Source organism: Rhea pennata, chromosome 16 (assembly GCF_028389875.1).
Source record: "Rhea pennata isolate bPtePen1 chromosome 16, bPtePen1.pri, whole genome shotgun sequence".
Taxonomy (NCBI): Eukaryota; Metazoa; Chordata; class Aves; order Rheiformes; family Rheidae; genus Rhea; species Rhea pennata.
The window spans coordinates 2,420,981-2,427,255 of NC_084678.1; positions in this window are offsets into that span (position 1 = coordinate 2,420,981).

Consider the following 6,275-nt stretch of genomic DNA (forward strand, 5'->3'; position numbering starts at 1 on the left):
GAAAGAACGTAGTTTGCACAGCAAGAAGAAAATGCAATAATAAGTAGTGAATGTCATGATTCCTGTTTACTCTTGTCCAGACAGCTAGGACAATCTCTTATAGTCTGCTCTTTTTCTTTTTGAGTAAGAGATTCTACAGTTTATTAGGATGTCTGAAGATTAATCACCCTCTTTCTGCATTGTGTCGCTGCATGCCTTAGTGTGTTGTGTAGTATCAGTAAATAGCTAGAATTGTTAAACACTCTCTGTTTTGCCCAAACTCATTCAGTGGGCCAAACTTTTTTGTAAAGAACACCAAGATGTAGGGCAGAAAGAAGCATTTAACTATGAGCTGTCTTTCTGTAGCTGTGTACTCAGTGCCCATGGTTCCCCTTTTCCCAGGAAAGGCAATGTAGCTCCTGACAGGAAACTGTTATCAATTAAGTTGCCCTCATTGGGGGCAGCTGCACCAGCTTTTTCCTGCAGATCTCCTCTTGCTTGCTAAAGGAGCCGAGGAAAAAAATGGGATCTGGATCTTTTCAGTTTGTGATTAACCCTTTTTTCCCCTCAGTAGAGAAGAAAGGTGTTGTTGCTCTCTCAGGTATATATATGATACTGACACATTTAAGGTAGAACAAAAAAGTATGGTCCAGGCTGGTGGGGGACCTCATTACATCTCTACTCTTACAATGCTTTGAGCCTTTTACAGGGGGGATGGCTGTTACCTCTATGGTACAGGTAAAGAAACCAGACATGTCGGTTATGCTTTGACCCTAGACAAGCACAACAATTTTACCAGGGGTGGCAGGGAAGCATTTTGTAGCTAAATGTTATGTGTTTGGGGTGGGGGAGTTGGTAAAGAGATCATTGCATGGCAACTGCTTAAAGGCTTAGGTTTTCAGTTGCACAGAGTATCTGGTGTCTGCCTTTAGAAAAGGGAAAACAATGCAAAGAGCACTTGTAAAAGCAGGACCAGAGAGGTGGTGGTGAAGATAGCTTTGCTTTTGCTGATTTTGATATAAACCTTTGCACACTTCCTCCCTAGGGCTGAAGAGTGCTGTTGTGTTGGTACAGCAGGCAGGACTATTCCATCCCAGGAGTAATGCAAATCCATAGCACTGCTCAGTACTACTTCATATGCATGAAGTTAATCTTCAGTACCATTGGATCTCTACCTTTCCAGAGGTATAAATAGCTCTTCTGTGCTCCTTACATGGTCTTCTCTCTAACAGATACTCTTTTGGGGGCTCTTGTGATACGTGCATTTAACTGAAAAAGCTTTAAGCAGTTAAATAGGCAGGAAACAAGAGGGGTTTCCATTAGGCATTGGAGTGACAAAACACTTTCCAGTTTCTTAACTGAGTTGCAAGCAAGTTAGCTTGTTAGTGTGTCTTAGTAATGAGCCCTCAGGAAGTGCTTCTTGGGATTTTCCTGATGAGAGCAATCAATAGACCCTAGCTGAAGTGTGTTTGGCCTTGCATGCAGATCTAGATGTGGTAGGGGCAAAGCAATGACTCTTGGGTGGGGGGACACCAGGAACCACCTCGGGGTGTTGGTGAGGGACATTACGCTGACTAAAATGTGTAACTCTTCTTTGTACTTGAAGCATCTGCATATTTGTGAGAGAACGTGTGACTTCTCCAGAAAGCCATCAAACCCTTGTCTTTGCTTTTCCATGCAGGGAAATGCTGCCTGCCTCCCCAAGAGTGAGTGGTGTAGCCCCATCGCCTGACCTTGTGGACCTTGTGTGGGCCAAGGGCTTTGCTGCTAGGCTTGCTGCAACTGTTACTGCATTCATAGGTCTGCCATTTCTGCTTCTAGTTAAATGGCCTACGTTGTGACTGTGAGGATAATAGCTGCAGTGGTGAGGGAGTGAGGAGCTCTCTCCATCCACTTCAGGTCAAGTGTTTCAAATTCAGCGTGTCAGCTGGCTGCCTGTGGCCATGGTTCGCTTTCCCAGCACGGGCTGGACTCTCCAAATCTGATGCCAGTGCTCTTTGCTCTGAGCACCTTTTGGGTAGCAGTTTGTTAGCATGGTCACCTCGTTAGTGGATTGGAATGTGACTGTTCCTTATGCCTATGCAGCATCTTTGTCCTCAGCTAAGGAAGATAGATTTGGAAGTGGTTGTGGGAGGGTAGGAGAAGAGCTTGTGGTCCTGTGCTGCATCTGGGAGTCTGTGGCTGAACAGGCAATGTTGTCATGTGGAGCCGAGCTGTGATCCTGGCAGTCGGCTGCAGAGGTAGCAAAGAAGGCAGGGGAATCGACTGGGGTAGGGGAAGCGTGTGGAGCAGTGTGCACTGAGACGGGAACAGCAGAGAAGACGAGGAACAAACGAGATACCGCAGTCCTTGTCTCTGTTGGGTGTTTTCTGGGGCTTTTGCTTTTCCCTGAGCAACTCCTCAGTGTGTTCACAAAGAGCAGGGAAGCAGGAGGCATTTTGACCTTGGTGGCCTTCGTTTCGATTTTGATAACTCAAGTGAACAAGCAGGCCGAGATGGTGTGTCTGCTGTTTTCGTACTGTGAGGAGAGGGGGTGGGAGCACTTGCCCAGCTCTTCAGAAACTGCTACACCCTGGGCTTGCACAGAACATGGCATTTCAATTGGGATTAAAGCTAGTGGCTGTCACTTAGTGCTGTAAATCAGCTGCCATGCTTTCCCTGGAGACTTCCTTATACCTACCTGAAATATTAGCTGCCACCTCACCCCCTCTCATTGTCCCACCTTTAAGGGCCTCTTATATGGCTGTAGAGCTCCTAGATGCTATATCCTTCCTCAGGACCTAGTGCTGATCTGGGGGACAGCTGAGTCTTATTTCAGGGCCGAATAAACCCTGCTTCCAGCTCTCAGTGGCCCTCACAGCAAGGTGGTAGGGCTCCTTAGCTCTCTTGCCTTGCCCCCAGGGTCTTTGATACAGGTTATTGTCCTGTTAAGTCTTTCTGCAGTTTTCCTGCTCTTTAATTGACCCTCTGGTTCCAGACTACTGCTGGGTTTTCTGGCAGTTCAGATGAGTGTCCTGGGCTGAGCCCCCTTGGAAGGAGCAAATGTGCGTCCTGTGAGGTATGCCTCTGTTACAGAGCTAGGAGCCCTTGCCTCTTTGGGTGGGAGCAGGTTGGTGCCCTCTCCATGTGTTTTGGCAATGAAGAACTGGTGTCCCCTGGCCAGCTTTGCCCTAGAGGTTTTCACTTGGACTTTTTTTCCTCCTCTTTTGTACCCTGCACCTACCCAGCCTGCAGCCTTCATTATCCTGTGGCGCGGAAACCCGTTGAGCCCTCCTGTGACACTGCTGCTCCTCTATTCCCAGCGACTGCCTCTGCTGCACCATCAGCTCTGGTGTCTGGAGAGCAGTTCCATCACCTCGTGATGGGGAAAGCACCCCGTGCGTCACCAGTGCCCAGTGAGTGTTCAGCGGCACGGGGCATGAAAGAGGCAGAGCGGGCTCCAGAGCCCCCGGCCACATGGGGGCCATAGTGCTGCCTCGCTGCGGGGGTCTCTCCGCAGGCACCGTGGCAGGGAGCTCAGCGCTGTGGATCTCTGCAACCGCAAGCAGCAACCTCGGCAGCACGGACGCCTGAGCACAGGTAGTTCTTGGGCTGCTTGGGTCTCTCCCAACTTGCCTTGGATGCAGGGATCTCAGGAGGGGCAGGGGACGCGCAGGGGAGAGGCGATCTCTCTGTGGCTGTCCTGGGGTCCTGGCACTGGCCCTAGGGAGTACCTGGGTATGCTGAGGGCTTGTCCACATCTCTGTCACACTCCAACATAGACAGCTTGCTTGGTTGCTATGGCAATGTCACTTTATCCCCAGAGATGCTGCTCACCAGTTGTTAATCCTTTTGCAGATGTATATTTAAATCTCAAACCTTTCATTAAAAATGATCAGCCTATTGAAGCCTCTGAATGCGGAGTAGTTATGAGATTAGCTTGCCTATAGGAATGAGTTTCTTCTCAGTCAAGCGGTATAATACCACTAATCGATATAATAGGTTAAACCCCTTTATTATGGCTCTACTGAGAGGATCTGGAGCTTGACATTTGTATGCTGTGCACTCAGCTCTCTTTCTCCCCTGCTAGTTATTTTTATCATTATTTTGGTCCTTGTTACAAAATTGCACTCTGCTCATCAGGAAAGCTCTTCCCTTCAAAATTGTGCTTGCGTTCAGCTTATGCTCAACCGCATGGCAGGAAAAAGAGCTTTCTTGATTTAATTTTCAAACATAAATCAAAGTGATGCTTTCCAGATCTTGTGGCTCTCAGCAGTCCATGCTGTTCCTCCCTTTTCTGGTTCTGGGTGTTTCAGCTTTGCCGACTGTCTCTGGAGTCTGGAGCTGGTAGGATTTGGAGATGACCCTTTGGGACATTATCTGAGGCTTTCCCTCATCTTGGCTGTGTGACGGGAACCCCATGATACCCTTGTATGTGTCATCTTGGAGCTGTGGCCAAGAACATCCTTTGTTGGCTGTCCCGTGGTGGGACCTTACAGCCTCGGCTGATGCAGGAGGGGAGGAAAGCTCCTGTGCCTGAGGTGCAAAGCGGGGACACATGGCTGGTTTCAAGTTGGTCTAGGTTCAGCTCCTAGCACTTCCAGCCTGGCCAGCTCATATGACCCTTTCCAGCCCTTCTTGGATTTCTCCTGCCCTTTTGTCTATGGTTACTTGCCTCCACTCCTCATTACCTGCTAGGCTAACAGCATGAAGTTCATCATCCTCCTTCGTGATCACCCCCATGCCCACGACACGAGGGAGCTTGGCTGGGAGGTGAGGAGAGCATTCAGCAGGCAGGAGGGATGGGGTACGCAGGGCCAAGTGGCTCGAGCAGGGAGCACGGGGAGTCCAAATTGCCCCCCTCCCTGATGAGTTCCTAAAATCATCTACCTTGGCCTTTCTGGCAGGTGGAGATAGCTGTGCCAAGGAGCTCAGGTAGTGGCACCAAAGAGATGGCTTGGGGGTGGTGGTTTGGGGGGTCAGATGGAACCAAGACTTCTATGGCCTTTTATGGGCTAGGATAGCCTAGGGTCCCAAGTATCCCAGGCACCGGTGGGGCCTAGGCTGGGCAATGAGGCATGGAGATGCAGCCCCAAATGTTACACTGCTACGCTAGGCTGTCCAGTGCTCTCTGCTCTGTGTGCATGCATACTTGCACACACAGACGTGCCTGCAGGTGCACCACCCCTCTCCATGCCAGGCTCAGCCTAGTGCATAAAAATTCAATTTATAAACAGTAGTGCGCTAGGTAAGAGGATTAAATCATCTAATACTATCAAAATGCAATATCATACTTGAACGCTTGGAGGCAAAGCTGCATCTCTGAACACACAGCCGATGCCACAGCGCACCGCACTGTCTCCTGCTCCTGCTTCCCTGCTCCGGCCTGGGCTCCTAGCATGGCTTGCAGGGTTGAGGGTGCACCCGTGGACCGAGGGGCCCCTTTCTGGGCTATGTGCTCCACTTTTGGGGTGAGGCACTAACCCCCAGCTGCTGCTAGCACTGCAGAGGGCTCCTGGGTGCAAGGTTCTTCAGGGAGCGCTTGCCAGCAGAGGAAACCCATGATGGGTTTTTACCTCTGCGCACCTCAGCCGGCTCGCAGGAGGAGGAGGTGGTGGTGGCCTGGGGACAGCAGGGACACAGGCGGTTGCAGGGGCTTCCACGAGGGGATGCGTGGTGCGATGGCTCTGCCATGAGGCTGGCTGGGAGGTGCCGGCTCCAGGCACTGTCATCACATCGACCCTTTCCCGCTGCCCTAGGGAGGCTGGTGGCACGTGGGCCCTTGTGCCTCTGGGGAGCAGTGGCGATGACGGCTTCGACGTGAGGCTGCGCCGTGCCGAGCTGCACTCTCCATCCTGAGAAGCGGGCGGCTGGGAGCTTGTTCCTTGCCCGCGCCATCATGCTAGCGGCCAGCACCGCAGAGATGGAGGCACGCTCTGCTCCCCGGCACCCTGCAGGGCCGGCGTCTCCCTTGGGTGACTCGTGGTGGGGAAAAGCCCCGGGGAGCAGAGGAGCTGCTCCCGCCGGCGGGGCAGCAGGCCCTCGGCTCCAGGAGCCAGCTCCCCCAGCGGGGCCGCGTGCTGCTCCGAGCCAGAAAGGGTCGCATCCTCAACGGTGCTGAGCATTTTGGCTGCTCCCGAAGACCGAGGGCTTCTTCTGCTGCCCCTGGGCAGGGGCAGGCAGCTCCGCAGGCTGCAGCTTGGCACCAGTTTGCACTGTGCTGGGGTGAAAGGCCGGAGCAGGAAGCCAGGACCTTCCCTGCTGTGAGGTCCGGGCAGCCGGGAGGCGAAGTGCCCGGAGGCGCCACGCTGCAGAGC